Genomic DNA, 6,178 nt, shown 5'->3' with positions numbered 1-6,178 from the left:
ACCCGGCGCCGGCGCCGGCACCACCACCGCTCTCCGCCGGGAAACCCAAGCGGGAGCACACCCCCACCCCGCCCCACCCCCCGGCCGCCCATTACTCGGTGATCCCCAAGCCCGGCGCGGACCTTCGCCGAGGTTCGAACGCTCTGTGGCGCAGTCGGCGCCCCCGCGGCCCGGCGTTCCGAGTACCGGCTCCGCGCCCCGCCCCCGCCCGCCTCGGCCCCGCCCCCACGCTCCGCGCCTCCAGCCTGGACCTCGCTCTCCCGCGCGCGGCCCCGGAGCCACCTTTGCCCTCCGGCCCTCGTTTTTGCCGCGCCACAAAGAAAGAAATAATCGCGAAGTTCGGCGATGGTGCGTGACGGCACCGGGAGCTCTTCTGCTCTCCTCACAAGGGGCCGGGGCCAGAGATCCGGGGGCTCTGAACGCGGCGGGATCAAAGCGCTCCCATTGTCCGTGACCTCGCGGCGGGGGGATGCTCCCTAGGGATGCAGGAAGTGCGGCCCGCGGGGCTTCGGGAAGCTGCGCCCGGCGCGCCCGGGGCCCAGAAAGGGCCAGAGCTTGGGCGCTAGGGAGGGGGAGGGGAGCGGGGGAGGGGCGGGCGCGTGGGGGGGCTGCCAGGGAAAGCGAGACTCGGGGTCCCGTCAGGCAGATCTCAAGGCCTTTGAGAAGTGCGTTTTAGTATAATTGCTGTCCTTTGTAATTGTATGTATTTTGTTTCATACATTTAAAGGCATAATTCTGAGAACCTCCCGCACTGCCCTTCTTTTCTCCTCTCCCCCCTAATCCTTTCCTCTCCCCTTCCTTTTTCCCCTTCCCCTCCCCTTCTTCCCTCCTCTCCCCTTCCTTTTTCCCTTCCCCTCCCCCTTCCTCCCTCCTCTCCCTTCCCCTTTTCTCCTTTCCTCCTCTCCCCTCCCCTTCCCTTCCCCTCCCCCTTGCTCCCTCCTTTCCCTTCCCCTTTTCTCCTTTCCTCCTCTCTCCTTCCCTTCCCTTCCCCTCCCCCTTCTTCCCTCCTTTCCTTCCTTTCTCCCATTAACTTCCTCTCCCTCCTTGCCTTGGCACTACCCTTCCCTGACTAGCCAGCTTCCTGATCCTTGAACCGTTCAAACTCCTTCCCATCCTCCTCACTGTCCCTCTTCCTTCCATTCTCTCACTTTCTCTTCCTTCTTACTCCCCCCTCTAACTTTCCCTTCACTCCTCCCTCCTTCTCCCTCTCTTTACATCCCAAAAAGATTTGATCGCACCTATAGGGAACTACAAGGACTTTAGAACATAAATACCAGGAAAACGTGTCTGAGGGAGTACCTTAGAACCTAGAATGTCAGAAGATCTTAGAACCCCGTCACAACAGGATGTCAAAGAGTCCTCAGAACTTTTTAAATAAAGAGCAATTCACTGTCCCTCAGACTGGTTGGAGGCAGGACATAAGTAAAAACAAACTTTGTTTCATGGGCCTTTAAATAAAACTTCATAGCCCTGTGAGGGAAAATCCTAAGCTCAGCCTCTGGCCCGAGGGCCGTAGTTTGAGGACCCCTGGAACATGGACCTTTAGAACTGGAAGGACCTTAGAAATCACCTCCTAAAGAAGCTGCCCAAGGTCACAGAGCTCAAACCTAGTTAAAGTGCTTACATGACTTGCAAGATTTTCCCTATTTTCCCCTTTCACCTCATGGCTGCCACCCCTCACGGCCTTCACTTATTCCGTTAGCAGTTTTTGGACACATCAGTTATTTGTAGCTGTTAAGGGCGGTATTTAAGGAGGAACAACCATATTGCAACAGGTCAGGCCAGGGGCCATTCCTGGGAGGTGCTGCCAGGGAAATCAAACATGCCTGAGAAAGAGCCAATAATCGATGGCTTCTGACCAATGACTTGGTGCCTATTGTGAGATAGACTCGGCGCTAAGTGCTGGAGATGCTTAGAAAGGCAAAAACCGGTCCCTGCTCTTGGGAGCTCCTGATAGGGGAGACCGCATGCAAGCCACTTTGCACAAACAAGATACAGACCTGGGAAATTAGGAGCCGTCTCAGAGGGAAGTCACTGAGATTAAGGAGGGCTGGGAAAGGGTTCTTGGAGAAGGGGTTTGAAGGAAGCCAGGGAAGCCAGGACGCAGAGATAAGAGCACGGGGGTGGGAGAGACTTGAAAGACATCTATCTCAAATAGAATAGTCTCATGTGGGGAGAGGACATGAGGATGAATTAGATAATAAAAACGTGGACATGTAGCAATAATGTGAGACCGTGTTTGATGAAGGACAGAACACGTTACTGAAGATATGAAATATATACGGTCATCGCTGGGAGGGATCCCTGGTGCTGAATCTGTGTTTTCAGAAGCAGCCAGGTGGGGGAAAGAGTAGATGCTGCACTTGGAGTTATTCCCTAGGATAGCCAAAAACCAGAAACCGAGCAGAGACCCGTAGATTGGGAAATGGCTAAATAAGTTGCGTCCTATGAAGGGAAATGACTTTTATTTGAATGCCCATTTGGGGTTTTCTTGGCAAAGACACTGGAGTGATTTGCTGTCCCATTCTACAGATGAGGAAGCTGAGGCAAACAGCAACTTGCCCAGGATCACACAGCTAAGGAGTGCCTGAATCTGGATCTGAACTCAGGAAAAGGAGTTTTCCAGGTCCCTGGCCCAGCACTCTTCCCACTGCCCTACCTAGGAGCCTGACTGTGGTGTTCTATTGTGCTGTAAAGGTAGATGAGAATGAGGAATTAAGAGAACCCTGGGAAGATTCCTATGAACTGATGCAGTGGCGAAAACAATAGTGAACGGTCTACGATGACCACAAAACGACCAGGAAGAAGGCACCCCTCATCACTTTTACAGCTGGGTGTCCTGTGCGTTGTCAGTCATAGCTATTTTGTGGGTCATTTCTGCATAAAAGTTCTTCTTGGTTTCAGGGAAGGTTTAAGGGCAGTATTGGCGGTTACATCAGGAAAGTCCAGGTTCAGCTTGTGGTGCACAATAATCATGCACCCAGGAGCAAATCTCCTTTCCGCTTGATACCCCTGGCGATTTTCTGAGAGATTTAGTGGAAAAAACAGAATGTGGAGTCAGAGGTGCTGGGTTCAAATCTTAGCTCTGTCTTTTAATACCTGTATAGCTCTCAGTAAGTCTCTGGGCCTCAGATTTACCATCTTCAAAATGAGGGTAATTGGACTATCTTTAAGGTCCCTTCCTCGTCTACATCTGTAATTGTATTAGCCTGCCTTGTCCATCCCCATAGGCGTTGTGCCTCCTCTCCAGCTTGACTTGGCCACTCCCAGGCTTTGTGAATAGATCGGCTCACATGCCTTATGTATCTTAGTCAGGCAGCTATATTTCTATCACACTGATATTTGCTTCTGTTTTCCAGATGGAAACTTAATTTTCAAAATATTAAAGCTTCTGACTTTTATGTCTCTTTAAAAGTTATTCCCTCCCAAAAAACTCTTCTGGCCTCATTACTTTCTGACGCTTTCCTGATGTGTTCCTGGGAACAAAACGACTCCAATCTGCCCCAGCAAGGGCCCAGTTTAAGGTTTTGAATTTAAGTCTGAACATTCAGAAAGTAACTCAGGAATAGACTCCGTGTTCTGGGGTGTTTTATGAGCATGTTTAAGATGAACATTTAACGCTGCTATAAACAATGAAAAATTGGACATACCCCCTCCTCCAACCCCAACTTGGCTAAGGCAAGCTTGCCAAAGATGGCTTTCATTCACTTCTTCCCCTTCCTGATTTCATGAACCTTTTCCCCCAAACTGCTTCTCCCTTTAACTGGAAGAACTTCCCTAAATAGGCTTCTTTCTTTTTTTCCCAACTTCTGTTGATACACATCCTCCAGGAAGCCTGCCCTGACTGCAGAGGAGAGAAGTGATCTGATCCCTTTGATTCTGTATCCACCTGTAGCAGCCTTCAGTTCACTTCATAGGAGCCAAACAATTCAAGACATATTTGTTTAGAGCAAGGCTCTGTGCTCCCAAAGCCTGGGATACAAAGGCAAAAAAATGAAAGTTTCTGCCCTCAAGAAGTTTACAGTCAAGGGAGGAGGAGGAATGGAGTGTGGAATAGCTGTGTGATCTTAGATAAGCAGATTGCATTGGTCTGCCTCAGTTTCTCCTTCTCTGAAATGGAAATATCAGTAGAATTTACCCCCCAAAGTTGTTGCAATGATCGAATGGGACATTTGAGGAGCGCCTCAAAAACCTTAAAGAAATATGCAAATGTTATTTTTGCTGTTGTTTTTATTAACATGTACAGAGATAAATAAATGCAAGGCAGTTTAAAGGCAAGAATATTAGCAACAGAGATATTTCAGTGATGTAGTATTTGAATCAAATCCTGAAAGAAGAGAGGGAGTTTATTCCTGACATTTTGATATTCAATTGGGTTTTCTTGTCAAAAATACAGAGTGATTTGCCATTTCCTGAGGCAAACTGGGCTATGTACCTTGCACAGGGTCATGTATCTAGTATATATCTCAGGTCAGATTTGAACTCAAGAAGAGTCTGTCTGACCCCGAACCTGGCACCCTGCCTAATGAGTCACCTATTTGGTGCATTCCTGACATAAGGCTAAGAGTTGGATTCTAATTCTGCCTCTGACACTTGCCTGTTTGCTAACAATCTCTGTCTCAATTTTCTCAGGAAGAGATGGTCTCCAAGGTCCCTTTTGATTTTAGATCTCTGATCTTGTACTGGGAAATAGCTAGGGAGCTTGACTGGAAATAGAATTTGTCAAAGAGATACATGTAAAATGAGGTCTGTGAAGGATCTTAAACTCAAGGCTGAAGAATTTGGATTTTATCCCAGAGGCAAGAGGGAGCCATTGTAGAATTTTGGGCAGTGGCAGGACATCCTGAGAGTTGAAAAGGTGCTTAGAAATCATCTAGGTCAGATAGGACCTTGGGGATCTGGACTCTAAATTCTTGCTCTTTTCCCTATGCTCTGTTGTCTTCTCATTCTCCATTCTATGTTGCTTAGCTGTGTGACTTCCCTTCTTTGTAAAATTGGGAATGATAATCCTTTTTATTATTGTTAATTGCTAATTTTGTCATTATCAAGTATACCCCAAAAAGATTGGTCTTTATTAAATTTTTATGAGACTTTCAAATCATGAAAACAGCAATATGGGAGACAAGACAAATTCTGCAATCCTCGTGATTACTCAAACCTACCCAGAATAAGAATTATGCACCGGGGATAAAATAGTTAAAGCCATTTTTCCAGTTTAAGATATAAGTAAAATAAAAAAAAAAAAAAGACGGATATTATCAAAAACCTTGAGAGTTGAGAACAACTTTGAGAACAAGCAGATAAACCAACAAGGAAGAGGATAATAACAGAAGGGAATATGACCTCCCTCCATTAATCTAAATGAGCCTAAATCTTTCTGAATAAATATTATACAACAAAGGAAAATGAATTAAGATCCAATGAGGCAAAGAGACAGTATGGAATCACACAGGATGTTCATGAATAGTTTAAGAGGAAACTGAGAATCTATGGCCTGCATAGCAGAAATAAGCATCATGATAGAAAAACTTGAATCCACGTTGGCAGATCTCACCAAGGAAACAAGAGAATAATGGCTTGAGAATGCAATGCCCAGAAATGAAGAACAATTGGGAAGAAGAGAAGCCAAAAGAAGAATCCATAGGACTTAAAGGCAGAAAGGGACCTTTGACACCATTTAGTGCAGATCCTTCATTTCAGAGATGTGGAAACTGGGGCCCAAAGGAGGAAGAAATTTGCCTCATGTCACATATGGTAGATTTAAGAGTCAAATCCAGGTCATAAGGTCTTACATTTAAACTTGAAAGTCTTTAGAGGTGATGGTTTTGCGGACTGGGGAACGCTTGCCCATGGTCACACAGTAAATGTCAGAGGCGGAGGGCAGAACCAGGTCTTCCAGACTTTACTGTGCACACCACATGCCATGTTACCTCTAGGCTGGCACTTCAAGGTCATCCTCCTAATTTTGCAGGCAAAAGTGAGGTTCAGAGCGAGGCCATACCACCAGAAAGTGTGTATCCAGGATTTGAACCCAGGCCTCCCTTCTCTAGGCTTAATGTATTTTCCACAACACCTATTGAATGATTTAATTCTGTGAATTTATAAGATCATCACATTTAGGGCTGAAAGGAATTAGAGAGGTCATCAAATCCAGCCCTTTCGTTTTACAAATAGGGAA

The sequence above is a fragment of the Sarcophilus harrisii genome, chromosome 3 (genome assembly GCF_902635505.1).
Source record: "Sarcophilus harrisii chromosome 3, mSarHar1.11, whole genome shotgun sequence".
In the NCBI taxonomy this organism is placed as follows: domain Eukaryota; kingdom Metazoa; phylum Chordata; class Mammalia; order Dasyuromorphia; family Dasyuridae; genus Sarcophilus; species Sarcophilus harrisii.
This window is presented reverse-complemented; position numbering follows the sequence as displayed.